The sequence below is a fragment of the Bemisia tabaci genome, chromosome 7 (genome assembly GCF_918797505.1).
Source record: "Bemisia tabaci chromosome 7, PGI_BMITA_v3".
Taxonomy (NCBI): Eukaryota; Metazoa; Arthropoda; class Insecta; order Hemiptera; family Aleyrodidae; genus Bemisia; species Bemisia tabaci.
This window is the reverse complement of record NC_092799.1, coordinates 22,692,040-22,708,065: the sequence shown is the minus strand read 5'-3', so window position 1 is coordinate 22,708,065 and position 16,026 is coordinate 22,692,040. Positions and strand designations below refer to the sequence as shown.

Below are 16,026 nucleotides of genomic sequence, written 5' to 3'. Positions count from 1 at the left end.
ATTCGATTTCTCGAGAAAAAGCAAACCAAAGCACGAAATATTTCTACTGTAGCTTCCCAAGGATGTGTAGAAGCTCCCTAAAGGTGTCTCATTAGGTGACCTTTGGTGACTTTTTTTTAAAATGAAAGTTCGTGGGAAAAATCGGCATTTTTTTATGAAAAATAGGTATCCAACTTCTACCTTGTGTGGGATGTGTCAGAATGCCTCGGAGAAAAATTGTAATTAGTGCGTTACAATCCTCTTAGAGTCCTCTACAAAATAATATAAGCAAGAATTCTGAGAGACCATTTCATGATTCAGGAGAGGCTCCGAACGCTTTGTTAGAAATAGCCACTTCACGGGTCAGAAAATACGTATCCGACTATTTGCACAGTTTGTGACACTTTCAAAGTGACTAGAAATTTTTTTGAGGTATACTACGTGTAGTTTATGACCCGTAGATACTATATTTATCAATTTTGACTTGAAAAAAAAATGTCGTCCAATTTCATAAACATCGATTTTTGAGCGCTCCCGAGCGGATTGGGACCATAGTGCGACGCCAACAGATCAAAACATGTCTCAGTCTGTCGACACCTCGTGCGCGCCAATCAGCCAATCAGAGAGTGCGAATCTGTGGATGGTCACGCCACTCCAACGCAGCGGCACCCCGCAGCGCTGCACTGTCCTCTCATTATTCAGTCAGCCGGCCCGGCCGTCCCTTCGCATTGTCTCGCCACCGCGTGAAATCGAAACTGATCATTCATAGCCATCTTGAAACTGAGTGTTAAACTTTCTAGATCATTCTTTTCGAGTAATCTGTCCTAATTATCGTGTTTCGTGAAAACTCCTCGGTGTATCTTAGAACAGTCGTTGCGTGAATCGGAACTACGCCCGCGTCAAGTGCAAGACACGGTCTCGTTTTTGGAACTTGTTGATTCGTGATTCTCGAGCCCTGACGCATGATGTCCTGCCTTTGAGTGATCTGAATTGAATTCTTACTCTAAGAAGTTTCGTCGTTCGTCGCAGTGTGCGAATCGCCGGATTATCGTGTTTCTCGGAAACTCTTCGGTCGCGTGTGAATTCGCAGGTCGAGTCAAAATTCGCCTGCGGCAAATAGAAGGGTCGGCCATTTTGCCATTATTCCGGCACTTGTTGACTTATGACTCGTGGGTCCCAAGCCGTGTCTCTTGATGTCCGGTTTTTGAGATTGTTAATTATCAATCGATTTTTGTCGTGTAATGGAAAAAGTGAATTGCCGGTACTCCAGTGCGGTTTTCGGGTTCGTTTCGGTTTGTGTGAAGTGTGAACTTTCTGTGCGAATCGTTTGATAAACTGTGGTCGCGGTGTTCGTTCGACTCAAGTGATCTCGTGCGGTTCGCGGCTCCTTTTGAATTCTCTAAGAATGAATAAATCGAGTGTTTTCATTACTGCGAATAGGATTTCCAATATCTGGTCGAATTGCTGGTCTTTATTGCTACAGCTGGGTACTGGATTGAGGTTTGAAGTATCTTTAATTTTTTTAGATTTTGCCCAGATAAGGTGTCATTCAATGCGAAATTGTTATGTACTCAATTTATTTGTCTTCTCAATCTGTCTGTTCTTTTTCTCTTGTCGTTTTCCCCTCTTACTTAGGAGGTCTCCTTATTTTCTGAAGGTGAAGTAAAAGTGGCTCAACGATGATCTGACTCAGTCTATGATCATTACTTTTAAGTAAAAAATTCTAGCAGTGTTTTCGGTTTGACAGCTCAAACTCTATCCATGAAAATGAGAGGTCTGTAGACATTTGCAATCGCCTTGAGTCAGATTCTGGCAACCTTCTTTTAAGGTGACTTGTTACATTTCCTGTTGTGATTGAACTGGAGTGCAATTTATCGCATCAATAAAGTCTAATATCTCTGCAAATCTTGGATTTTTAGCCAAACAAAGAACCATACTCCTTACGAATGAGCTTTAACTTTCATACTAAACCAACAAACTGGCAAAATTTAGAGAAATGAAAGCAGGATCCTCTTCGGATCAGAACATTGCGTGCAACAGTTATTTGGCTAATGCATTGAATGTGATTTTTTTCTCCAGAAGGATACTATTTTCATTTCTCTGAATTTTGCTCATTTGTTGGTTTAGAATGATTGTCAAGGTTCATGCGCATGGGCCATCATTATTTTTCATGTTATAAATTCCAAATCTGCTCAGATTTGTTACTCAATTGATGCTATACATTTCACGCCAATTTGGGCACCCCAGAAACCATATGATGATTCATCTTCCTACCGTAGAAACTTTTCAGGTTTTCAACACTTATCGTAGGACAATTAATTGAATTTAAATTCCTCTCTGAAGTTCATATTGCTTCTAACTTCTAAGATTAGTAGTCAAGTACCTATCATCTTATCGTTATCATGATCTGTACTTAATTCATTTTTTTTTCAACATGTCTTCAATTTACCTAAATGTAGAATGGTCAACAACAATTCAATATCCTTTCCTTCCCACCAACATTCTGAGGTCCCCGGATTAATTTTGACAAGCCTCACAGTCTCGGGAAGAAATATTTCTTAAACTGTTTTTCTGCATATCAATTTCTAGATTAGTTATATATGTTGAAGACTAGAGGAAATTTGTCCACTATCAATAAATGCAAAGTAGATAAATTAGAAACCGAAATTCTGCAACCATCTTTTCCAGAAATTTACTGATGATGAATATTGGTGCTTCTATGAGAGCATAATCCTGTGTCAATAAATGTGTAAAATGTGCCCCCTCCTGATTTCCATCATGAATACCTAATTCCCATCTCCTCTTAGGACCTTATACCATGTTTACAGCTTTCCACTGTAACAATTCTTGTTTCATTCAGCCCCTCCACAAGAAGAAAAAATAGTTTTGCAAGTCCCTGTCGTGTTAAGTTTAGTAGCTATATCAGCAACACCGGCAGTATTTTCATAGATTCATGTGCCTAATCCTTGATTCAGGAATCCCCCTCTCCTTTCCGACCTCATACCCTCAAATGGTTCACTCACAGTCACTATCTATTTTTATTCGGCGAACTTTCAAGTAGATTTTCCAGGCAATTAAAATAATAATGTGCTTTCCAAAAGCTTTTAAGTTATTCTAAAATGAACGACATTCGACTCCATATACTTAGATCCTATATTTCCCCTTAAATTTTGATAAGCTGGCTCTCACTTTTAGAGTTATTTTCTGATAACATTTCCTGAAATTTATGACGTCACAGTTGGATACACGCGAAGACGACCAGTAGAAACTTTCTGTTTTTCAGTGATTTAGTTAAAGTGTCTAGTTTCGCCGACAAGGGTCCAACAGATGATATTGAAGAGAGAAAGAAGATACTACTTAAGATGTTAAAGAGAGAGAAAGAGCGAACATCCATGCCCCACAAAGCGAGCTCAGAGAGAATTTTTTCCTGCAGACGTATCTCTTAAGTGTCAGGATGGGTTAGCCCCCCCCCCCCCCCCCCCCGGTGTTAGAAATAGTATCATCTGCTCCCCCCCCCCCCTCACCTCCCTGCAAAATCTGCAAAGTAGAATATAGCTTCCGAGCTGGCGAGACAGTTAGAGAGCTTTTCCCATAATTATTTGCAGAGATAAACCTTATGTTTGCCTTCGGCCAAATTTTGCGCAGGAGTTGCTCAAAATGCATAGTCTGAGAGAGGTCAATATTCCAAGATTTTCCGAGAGAGAGTTCAATGTGCCAAGATTTTCCGAGAGAGACTCCCCGAATTTTCATCACATTGGCAAGACGCAGACTCCCTAAAAAATAGGTGGGGGGGGGGGGGGAAGCAAGTCACCTCGAGATTGCTCTAGCCACGTGGCTTACCATAAAAGTTTTAAATAGTTTTGTCAGACTATCGAGACGAGGATGTGGAGTGATAGCAGTGCCAGTCAAATCCTGGAGGGGGGGGGGGGGGGGGGCATCAGTTGATTTGAGGAGCGCCGTTCAAAAATTCTCCCGGATAATGCCCTACAATGACAAAATTTGCTCCTCTTGTATAGGTATACTTCAAACTTTAGAGGGGCTATTAAAATTTTCCCCCATCCAAATGCTACTCGGAAAATGTCAGAGGAAATTCTCAATGTTTCCCCATGTATTATTTTCGGGTCTAATTTCTTCATCGTTCATTAATAGTGAAGATGTTTACCTCAGGCGAGGCGATTTTTTTTAAAAGCTAGTTTAAACCGCGTTAAGCAGAAAGGAACTAAGCCACATTAGATATCCCTGAATGTAAGTAATTGGGCATTTTAATTTTTAAACGTGAAAACGGTTGTGCAGACTTTCGTGCCTATGTCGGTGAATTTTTTGCACAGTGCTCGGCAAATTCCTTAAAATTTTCAGAGGACTCCTCGCAAACGCTCTCTTGTCGAAAATTTAATTGCCCAGTTAAATTTGGCAATAGCGGACATGACTCGGGTCCAAGTCCTCTCGCGGTGGGCTCAGCGGACGGAATTGATGAGAGAGAAGAAGGATAGACGAAAGGGAGAGATGGTGAGAGAGTGAGCGAGTGAACATTCATGCCCCTCCGAAGCGACAAGATTACGTCCGATTTTCTCGTAAATTTTTGGTCAGGTGTTAGCAGAAAGTGAGATCGGGAAAGGGGGAAAACCAAGGCTCCGCTCAGAATCGGCCCACCCCAGCACTCGACCCGACAGGATGCCCGTAAGTAATCAGTTTTGCCGACCAGCAAACCTTCCTAGGAATTCCCCCTGCTCGGGAGATTTTAGCTGATTGATTCAGAGTTTCGGTTGGAGAGCCTTTGATGTGAACTGAAATCGTTCGCTTTCCGTCTGCCGATAACACATGTTTTCCGTCTCGACCCTCCTTCCAGTCTCCTCAGAGTTACATGATCTAACTCAATTTTCAGATTTTTGGGACATGTGTGAGTGTGTCCCCGTCCACGGCTGGCTGCCACCTCTCTTTCAGATCGCTTCCATTGTTCTTGTGTCGAGACATGTCTAGACTTTGTCCGCTGGTGATAGCCGCCACCAAAGCGTTGGTTGAAAATCTCCATCAGACTCCCCCCCCCCCCCCTTCCCTTTCCTTATTTTCATCCAATCTTGAAATGATTCGATATCCGATTTAGCAATTGATTATTTCTGGATTTTACCTTTTCGCACTTTAAATATTCCTGAGTGTAATATCACGCTGTAGCGCGTCAGATATTTTTAGACAAAACTTGACCTTGTAAAACTTTGGACTAACTGTAAACGAATATCTCTTGTGGGCATCGCGAGTCGTTGTACCCTTCGATTTGTGATTTTCGCTCGGGATATACTTTTAAAGTTCTTTCAAAATTTTTCTCAGTCAGTGTCGGTACCTGACGATCTACGTTGTGACGAGACTCGCAGAAATTTTCGAAGAAATGTCCTGAAATTCAGGAGTAATCAATTGATCTAGCCACTAACGAATCGTCTCTCAGAGGGCTGATGAAACCACCGTAACCTTTGAATGAAAATCTTCGCCATCCCCCGCCCCCCCCTACCATAAATACACCTCCAATTTTGTGTCCATGCTTTAGGGAAGAGAATTTCAGGGATTCGGTATTACCATTTATTTAAGCAGGCAATTAATTACAACTAATTATCTCTAACTTGAAATTATATACTAAAATTAAAATTATAAATAAGCTTTTCCATGTCTAGGTGCCATATTCAAGTTAAAATACAATTTCTAGCGATCACTGTTTTTTGTTTGGTGCTTGAATGATGGTCTCTGCAGAAGGAAGTGAAATACAAAAATTGATTCCCAACATTATTACCTCTAAGCTATAATTTAGGTGTGATTTAATGTTAGACATTCGTGAAGTGCGGCTTTAAATTATATCATGAACTTGTCAAGTAGGGATACAAGAAGTTGCATCTTTTAGACTGCGGTTTCATGTAATAAGAAAGAAGAAAGAAGAAAATGACCGTATCCATAATCCCCTTTTATCGCTTTTTTTCTTTCTCATTTATGATCTTAACCTTCTCTTACACTCTTACTAATTTTTCCTAGTTTTTTCATTGTATTGCATGTTCGTATGAGTAGTTCTTTCTTCATAACATCATCTTTCAATTCATTCATTAATTTATGTAATTGTGTCTTGATTTTATTCTAGGTATTTGCTCAAGGTGATTCGATGGACGCCATACCTCCTGTCACAACGAGACGCGCGATACATTCCGTCGATTAGTTCCACGTTTTCGGATATTTGTCATTTTCACTGAATTTTGAGATCGCATTTCTGTGGTCACGAGACCGAAGAATTCACTTACTTACAAAATTTGACAAGCAATTTCAACGTAACATAGGCAGGTTTTTTTAAAGAGGAAAAATCCTGCCTAGGTATGTTACGTTGAATTTGTTCGTCAAATTTTGCAAGTGAATTCCTCTAGTTTCGTAACGATGGAAATGCGATCTCACAATTCAATGTAAATGACGAATAGCCGAAAACATGCAACTATCGATGCGATGTATCGCGTCTCGTTCTGACACGAAGTATGGCGTCCATCAAATCACCTGAAATCTTGTTGATCCTTCCCGCGTGAATTTTGTGCTTCGATTGTAGGTGGAGGAGGGGGGTAGGTGGGAGGAAGGGGGTAGGTGGGAGGAAAGGGGTAAAGGGAGGAAAGGGAATGTCAAGTTAGGATAGCAGGGAGGAGGAGGAATGTCAGGGTAGGAGGGGGGAGGGGGTATGTCAGGTTATGATAGGAGGGGGAGGGGGCATGTCAGGGTATGAGGGGGTGGGGAGGGGGGCATGCCAGGATAGGGGGGAGGGGGGAGGGGGAGGAGCATGCCAGAGTAAGATAGGGGTGGGGAGGGGGGCATGCCAGAGTAAGATAGGGGTGGGGAGGGGGCATGCCAGGATAGGGTAGGAGGGCAGGGGAGGGGGGCATGTCAGGTTAAGATAGGAGGGGGGGGAGGGGGCATGCAAACCCCGGGATCTCACCTTGACCGAGGCTCTCGTTTCACCATCAGTTTACGATTTAACTCCCATCTTGATGGAGTCACCGGTGGCTTCATTCGGATGGGAGTTGAATCGCGACCCGTTGGTGTAACGAGGACCTCGGTGGGTAACCTGCGAGGCTTCTTGGCCCCGTACCAAGAGAATTTAGGCACCATAGCCACCCGGGCAGTGTGCCTGCTGGTCGGTGGGGAAGCTCTGCCGATCACCTCCTCGCCTGAACTGACCCGCGGCTGTCGCGCTTGGCGCTATCGCTGTGAATGCACGTCGCGCCGAAAGCGGAACTTTTCCGGGACCGAGTTCTCACCTCTTGCCCTATAACGGGCAACCCCTTCCCATTCTCGGGAATGGAGTTCTTGCATACGTCAGGAATTTGTGATTCAAGTACTTTTCTTTATAAGTTGTGCAGGGGCGTAGCTAGGAAATTTCTCTGGGGGGGGGGGGGGAGGGCATGGGACCACCTCTCGTGGTGAAGAGAGCGGGGGGGGGGTGTGAGGAATGGAGGATCCCGTTTTTCTGGGGGGCAGGCCCCCCAGGCCCCCCCTAGCTACGCCCATGAAGTTGTGAGTCCCCCCCCCCCCGAGTTGGCTCTCACCACAGAAGGCCACGAGATTTCTGGGGGGGGGGGGCAGGATCCCCAGGCCCCCCCTAGTTACGCCCATGAAGTTGTAAGTCCCCCCCCCCCCCCCCGAGTTGGCTCTCGCTCAACATGAAGGAAAAATACTCATGGTTCTTCAATGGCAAAGTTGCCACTTTATTTTCCCCTAACTGACGGCAGATGTTTCAGTTCATCATGAACATCAGTGTGGATTTTTAGATTGGTTTTTCTAGGGAAAACGAAATTTATTCGGATGAGCACTTTTAAACTCAGCGTTGATTTCAGAGTTAAAAAAATTCGTTCCTATTTTCGCTGTGCGATCATCTGAGACAGAATGGGAAGCTCACATTTCAAGAGGGAAGTTACAGCATATAAACATGCAAGTTTCCAACATGTGATAAGAAAAATTATCCAATGGTTCTATTATACCTACAGGTCTCATAGCTGATGAGTTCTTCAAAGAAACATTCCTCCATTAGGGGGGGGGGGGGGGGGAGGGCAGCGGCAAACCAAAATATTGCTGTTAGATGGATCCAATTTTCGATAATTTTTTCTGAAGTTGTATCGCAAGTCCTAAACTTCTAATTTTTTGGCACCACGGTTAAGAAAACGGAAGCGATACGCTCTGATATCGGCTACTTGCCATTCTGCTCAAATAGCGCACTCTGGCCGATTCTGTACTCTCAATTGAAAAATGGCTGAAACCAATTCAGACTTTCGGGGGGGGGGTGGGAGTTTATTGTCAGCATCATCCTAAATTCCTGACGCATGCAAGAGCTCCATTTCCGACCAAAGTTTGCTCCCAGAAAAACTAATTATACTACTTACTTACTTACTTACCATTAAATTTGATTATACATGTTTCATTTTAAGGCTTTTTTTTTCAAAATTTGTTTATTTATTTATTTATTTATTTATTTTGTGCTAAAGCACATTTATTTCGATTAGAAATAGTCGAGATCCACGCAAAATTTCTAGAACCAGAAGAAACCCTTCAGTGACAAATATCGCATTTAATACTGCCAGTACTGTTTTACATAGAATCCCACTCTTATCAAGATCTAATCCAAACTAACTAATTTTAGAAAGTTACGAATAAAAACGTTTACTTCGTTACTTACTTACTCTCTCATCCCTATCCAGGGCCGCCCTAACACAATGTGGGCCCTGGTGCCCCGGTAAAAACTAAAGTGACGCCTTTGGCGTGTCGGGGGGGGGGGGGGCACCAAACCGCAAGAAAGGAGCCCGGAGGGCCTCTCCAAGAAATTTTTCAAAATTGAAGGTACAATTGGCAGGTAATGCAATTTTATGCTTACTCAACGTTACTTCCAAGTCTTTTGAATAGCTTAAATTATAACGTGAGAATATCAATATTTTCAATTTTCTGAGTCCCTCCAAATTTTCATGGGAGAAATGGGTCAGAGGGGCCCACGAGACAGCGAGAGAGGCCGCAAAACTTGGATAAAAAGCAAACAATTTGCTTATTCGTGAAGTTCCGAGAGGGATGAAGAAATTGCTTCGGTACCTCAACAACCTTAGAACCATTTCGACCTCGATGAGCCCAGGTCGTTGGATGAAAGTCCCCCCCCCCCCCTCCCTCTTTAGGCGGCCCTGCACCTATCTTCATTGTTAGTTACTTGCTTTTATTTACCGGGGGGAATTACGCAGAAAGAGCCAACCCGGAAATTTTTCCAAGAAACATTAATCCTTGCATCCACTGTGACCATTACCAGCTGTCAGATTTTAAGAAGACTGACTCAGTTTCGACTTATATAGTCTATAAAATAAACTTGGATCTATAGTTATGAAGGATTGCTCAAGGGAGGTTGCTGTTTGTCGTTAGCTAAATCTTCCGTCTTTTATCTCCGACTCTTCTAATCGGTTCGATGATAGGAGTATTGTGATGGTCTGTTTCTGGTCGCCGACTTACGAGAATGCATCGTGCAAAGCGTTGACGTTATTCTTTTTCAATTAATTGAAGAGATTTCCTAAGAATAAATGTTGTTAGTTAATTCACGAAATCGGCAGCCTGGGAAAAGTTAGGTGCCAGGTTTTAAACTTTTTTTTAATTTTTTATTTATTTTATTCATTGCCGCGTAGGCAGAAGTTACTCAGACAAAGAGAAGAATGGCGACTTTTTCCAATCTAGTACGTGGCCTCCCAGAAAAATCTACACTGAGACTTAATCAGATGAGGAAACCCAAACGGTCCACTTCTAATTTTCAGATTTTAAAAAAAAATTCTCTCAATAAACACCCATTCATGCCATGTTTTTAAAAGAAACTAATTTCTCAAGCTGCATAATCTAAAGGTATCTCACAAGTTTCCGGTAATCAATGATGTGATATTAGCACCAATTACCTCCTTCTCTATCTATTAGTTCCAGCGGTTTTTCACTTTACTTATGAATTCTAATTTGTTTTCGATCTTCGAAGCCGACCCTCTCTCCTTCGTGAAATTCAATATCATAGATCCAAGTTCAAGACTTCCTAAAACCACTCCAATTTTTTCGACTTTTAATTAATGACAACCTGCTAAACTCGTAGTTCATGACCTTTTCTCTTAATTGTCCACCGAAGATTCGCTTGGAACTACACATCTCAGAAAAAATGCGCTTGTATGCATCCAAATGCAATTTCAATTTTCGTGAATTTAACAGCGCGTAAAAAAAATTGCATGAGCTTACCTTTAGGCTGAATTAACTAGTTCAGGTACCTGTCCAACATATTTTCATCCTTAATCCGAAATCCCGGAGGCAAAACGTTTTTAAACTTGTTTTCCTTAAAAAATCAATTTAATCAACCAGTTAAAAATGTTTGAGAGATCATAGCTTACATGAACTTATTCACTTATAATCTGAGGTTTATTGTAGCGAAGATGTAAGAATGTTGAGTGAGGAAACATTGCGTCTCATTGTCGCACCAATTTGCGCCCCCGATTCATCATGGGCAGTAATGCCATGGACTTAAATAGGAGCCCAATGAGAAAGGCATGAAAAAACAATCAATGGCGAAGCTCAAAATAATTGAGCTTAAACGCCGTGGAAATACAAAATAATGTACAAAATCCTCCACAATTAGGAATCCATCAAAAATAAGTCAAGCTTTTCATCATTACGATCAACAGAATGTGTTTTCCCCCCATCAAACAACTAGTTGAAACCCGTATCAGGCGTCACTGCATCACTTGGTTCTCTATTGCACGTTAGGGCCCGTTTCTTCTTTTCAGTATTTCTGTCTTCTTATCGATTCTTGTCTGCATAATGTGGCAGAGGAAAGGTCTCTTTTTTTCTTTCTTTTTGGTATTGTAATTATTTCATATTTTCCTAGCTTTCAGTATTGATGCTGAAGAATCGCCCTCTCCTTTTTCTCTCTATTTAAGTTGCGTTTCTAATGCAGGATGTCCATAGATCCGGAAAGTTCCGAAATACATTGATTTTTTGAAGACGCGAGCAGTTTGAAAGGATACTGAAAAAGCACGAAAATACCGGTAGAAATTCCGGAATTTTTTGCATATGCCACGCGTGGTTCTTACGACAGCCTGGAAAGTACGAAATCCCTCTCGCATTAAATTTTAGTTCAATATTTGCCTATTAGATCGCGATTTTGCAGCCAGTTGATCTAGTTCGAATTTCATGGTTCCGTCGTTTTTTTTTCGCGTTTCACGCGGGAATATTAAATTTTGTCTCTCGAAGGTACAGAGAATGAGCTGAATTTTTTGGGAAAGCCCTGAAAAAGTACTGTGAATGCACTGATTTTATGTCAGACAGTTTGAGTAGACACCCCCCTGTAATTCTAAGAGCTTCAATCTTTCTCAGGATCCAGCCATCTTTGAAAGAACTGTTGCCTCGCCGTTTAAAACTCAATATTAATATCAGTAGCCTCAAGATTTTGTACATTCTACAAGAAAATTTTAAGTCTAATAATATTAAATTAACGTTATACTTCATCTGCTGGAATAAAAGCTTCTTGGATCCAGAGTTCAGACTCTCGAAAAATTTGACAAGAAAAAATACGTTTGATTCAATCGGATCTTTGCTTGAATCAAGAGCGGAAGATCCTCTTTACCTAAGCGAATTTCCTGTTGATTCAAGCAAACATTCGATTCAAGAAAAGCATGTTTCTTATCAAATTTCAAAGGAGTCTGAATTCAAGATTCGCAATAGACTTTTTTTCCAGTGTTACTTCAACACCCCAGAGTGAAAGTTAATTTTAGAGTTAAATTCGAATAAACCAGTAAGATTTTTTAAAGTTAAATTTTAGCATTTTCGACGTATTACGGGAAAACCACGCGTCAGCACAAATTATTTTCAATCTAAATCGCGATGTTTAGAGTTCCGTATCTCATAACCAGCGTAAGATAGGGTTACCAAATTTTCCAGTCACTTACGAAACGGTTATTGGAGGTTTCTTAAATGTCACTTACTCGATGTTTCCAATAATGTGAGTTGGGTACCTTTTGGCCCCAGAGCACTGAACAAGTCAGGAACGAACATTGAGGGTTTGCAGCCTCTTAATTTTGAATGAAGCCTTGCATTTTATCCCAACGTGGCAAGGCCTTTTTTTAATCTTACCTACCCTCAAAAATACATTTAAAAAAAAACTAATAAAATTGTTTTTATTTTTTTCAAAAGAAAAAAAAAACAACCCTAGTAATTTTAACCGGCACAATTCTCAGCTGTTTTTCATTCCGATTCCCCCCGAGTTTTTTTCTTCATCGCAAATCTACAAACCGAATCTACTTTTTTTATAGGTAGAAGTGAAGTTGTTTCTTTTTATCTCTCTCTCTCTTCTATTTTGTTCAAATAGGACGTGGAATTATCTTTTCTTGCGTCTAAATGGTAGATAGAACCCATAGTACTCCCGAATTTTTCTTCTTCATCATCTGTAGTCGGCTGTTTTGCTTTGACTTTCAGTCCTATCGTAGAATAAATAGACCTCTATTCAACCGGTTCCTCCTCGCGGTTTTTTATGCCTAAGTAACCCTACTTTTCTAAGATGACAAAAAAAAAAAAAAAAAAAAATTGCCGTTAAAGTTCTGGCTGACCATGTATACTTCATACCTAAGTGCCCCTAGAATTTCTGATCAATTCATCGATATGCCCTCCTGTGTTCAAGTTCCGTTGCAAGTGATAAAAACTGGGTTTGTTCATTTTTAAATGTACTCTCTTTCTCAACAATTTGGAAGCCTCCTTCGAAGACCGAGGATAACACTGAGGTCGACGGAGGGTAGCTTTACTATTGAAACTGGTCACTGTCACGTAATTACTCTCAGTTAGCACGGTCACTGCTAGGTTGGCCTAGTGGTCAGCTATTCTGTATTTAGGTCAATAGGTCCATGGTCCTGATCCAGGCAATGGCGACACATTTTCATAGGACTGACGAGTGGGTCTGCTGAAACAGATTCCACTCGGCCTTAACCATGGAAATGTGGATGCCTTCGCATGGATTTGTACTTTAGCTAGGTCCGTGGTCCTGATCCAGGTAGTGGCAACACATCTTCATAGGACTGACGAGTGGGTCTGCTGAAACAGATTCCACTCGGCCTTAACCATGGAAATGTGGATGCCTTCGCATGGATTTGTACTTCAGCCAGGTCCGTGGTCCTGATCCAGGTAGTGGCAAAACATTTTTATAGGACTGACGAGTGGGTGTGCTGAAACAGATTCCACTCGGCCTTAATCATGGAAATGCGGACGCCTCTGCAGGGATTTGTCCTTTTTCGCGAAGCAAACCGGGTCACTGCTGAACTATCTACTGATGAGCTAGCACGGTCACTGCTGGGTAATCGCTACTCAGCATACCGGTCACTGCAAAAACATCACTGCCAACAAGTACCAGTCGTAAAAGCAGTTTTTTTCCGTTTTTATCACTTCGGCGAAAAATCTATTTACCACCACCACCACCCCCCCCCCCCCGTCTGATTCCTGTTCTTCCTCCTTATTTCTTTTACTATTTAACCACCCCCTTCCCTTGCAATGAAAAATCGAATAATCTGCATTTTTGGGGCAGTTGGGTATGTGAAAAAAAAAAATCATACCGTGGGGAGGAATCTGTTGAATATCAATGCCTAGAGAGTAATCACAAAAATGGATAATGGAAAAAAGTAGGGGAAAAAAAACAGAATAAAAAATGTAGAGAGAAAAAGAAACAAAAGAAACATAGCAATTAAGAAAGAAACAGAGAAGAAAGAAATAAAGTGAAAAACTTGTAAATAAATAAAAACGGATAAAAAACGTAAAAAAAATTGGAAAACGTGAAGAAAAGAAATTCGGAGGGAAAAGGATGAAAAAGGACAGTACTACGCACAATGATGAGATTGAAATTAAATGAAAACAAGCAGAAGGAAAAATTAATTTCATTGTTACTCATTAGAAATTCATCCTTTAGTTTTTCAACATTCGAATTTTTTGTACAAAGGATATTCAATGTAAATAATTTCTTTTGAAATACCCTTTATTTAAACTTAGGTATTGCTCTCATTTTCGGGCCGCGAGAGTAATTAGGTACGTAAGTGTCATTAGGACACAAACCATTCATAAAAACTATATCAGGGACAAGATTTTCTTTTGAAGGCTTGCACCCTCTCTGAAGATCGCTGACTTTTGAAACCACCAATAACCGCGCAAAGCAAAGCAAGGCAAAAAAAAAAAAAAAAAATTGGAAAAATTAAATGAAGGCCTGAATATTACATAACACGCAATAATTGTATCAGCATGTGCAAAAACAGCTTCTTTTTCTAATTTTGAGGAAACCTTACAAAACTGTTCAAGACATAAGATCTCGGGATCAAGTCACGTCCAAAAGTTAACCTTCAAACCTCAAGCAGTCTTCAAAATCAAAGAGCATTCGAAAGATGTGAAAAATGGACATGAGCAGTGTTTTCAATAGTGTATTTAATTTTCAATTGTTCACTCAAGCATCTTAAAAGTTTTCGTTGTATCTACTAAAAATATTAGGAACAGATATTAACCTTTTCTTTCGTTTCCGTTTACACCCATACTTCGATCAGAAACTGATGTTTTTAATTGCTCGCGAATTTATTATGGCTCATTATATGTGTCAATTTCTTGTGTTGCGTTTGGATTCTGAGATATATTGGAGTTCTTTAGTCGTGTAACATCCATCTCGTTAGGAAGGTTCTTACTTTCCTCAATGCGAGGAAAGGTGAGAGATGTTTATTCTTGGATTGCAAAAACATAGAACGTGCATCACCCACTAACGCCTTGAGTTTGGTGTAGGATGCACGAACTTATATTTCAATTTTATTGAAAGTGCTTCTTCCGAATCTAGATCTTTTTTCCTCCGAACTTTCCTTGGAAAAATTTTAGTTCTCGCGCAGTCCATTTCTGAACAGTCTTCTCAGGGTAGTAGGTGTTTCTTAGATTTTAGAACCTAGCCAATTTTTTGTCGAAAACACAAGTGGCCATATTGTGAAATGACCCTCATCATTTAGTCGTCAGGTTTGCAATTGCATCTGTTTTCTTCCATTTTCAAGCGTTTGGTCTCGCGCTCCGATCATGAGAGGTGTCGCTACTTTTAATTCGTTTTTGTTGGTAGGTCATCTGGTCGTGCGTGACGTCTGATTCGCAATTTTTCACATAAAACTTGACTTATCCCAGTAATGGAAAAATCAGTTTTTTTTCTGCAGTTTGGTAGACGAGTCGTTTCAATGCTGCGCTCTCTTTTTGTAGTTCTTATTTTAAACCTGGTGGAGCAGCCAGAAATTTTTCATGGGAAGGGGGGTCACGATTACCCATGTACTTTTCATGGAAAGGGGGTGGGAGAGCGTCCAAAAATTCCGGTTGCCCCTCCCTCTTGGCTATACTATGCCTGTGTTTGTGCTCAGTGTCGTTTTGAAAGTTCAAGTAGCTGATCTCTCACTCAATTTTTCGGTTTCCCTTTATTTTTGTCAGTTCTCTTTACAAACATATCCTCCTCCCCTATATTATTCATTACAGTCCCATAGAATTAAACTTCCTTAAAAATGGTACCGTTGGTTCGTGAATTAGATCAATTAATTAATTTAAGCTTCATGCTGTTTTTTAAAGTTCCAATCTAGTTTTTGCAAACAGTCATTGTGTTTTGAGAATGTTGATTTTTTTCTTATTGAAAAAAAAACTAATTAAATGGCTTGATGCATTTTTTAACTCAGCCGAAAGAATGAGTCCCATATATTATTCATATTTATAGTCCTATGGAATTCACCTCCCTCAACCATGGGACTATTGATTCGTGAACTATATAAATTAATAAATTTAAGCGCCATGCTATTTTTTTTAAAAACTTCAATTTAGTTTCTGCAAACAGTCAGTGTGTTCCGAAAGTGTTATTGGGTTTTCTCATTGAAGAAGTAAAAAAACAAAAATTAAATAAATGGATCTATGCATTTTTTAACTCAGCCGAGCGAACGATGCTCTCGCTCACTGTATGCCTTCTCGTAAGGAATCGGTGAAAACAGATACAAGAACATTTCATTACTGATTCCT

The 16,026-nt window shown here is 40.6% G+C and overlaps 1 protein-coding gene across 1 annotated transcript in view; it reads left to right on the top strand.

Moving 5' to 3' along the window:
* Positions 1 to 701: 701 nt before the first annotated feature.
* Positions 702 to 16,026, top strand: part of LOC109029642 (Transmembrane O-mannosyltransferase targeting cadherins 2) — a 257,184-nt gene continuing 241,859 nt past the window's right edge. The window contains exon 1 of the mRNA XM_072302864.1: positions 702 to 1,479. The gene's annotated coding sequence lies outside the window, so the exon portion shown is untranslated. The remainder of the gene's footprint in view (positions 1,480 to 16,026) is intronic.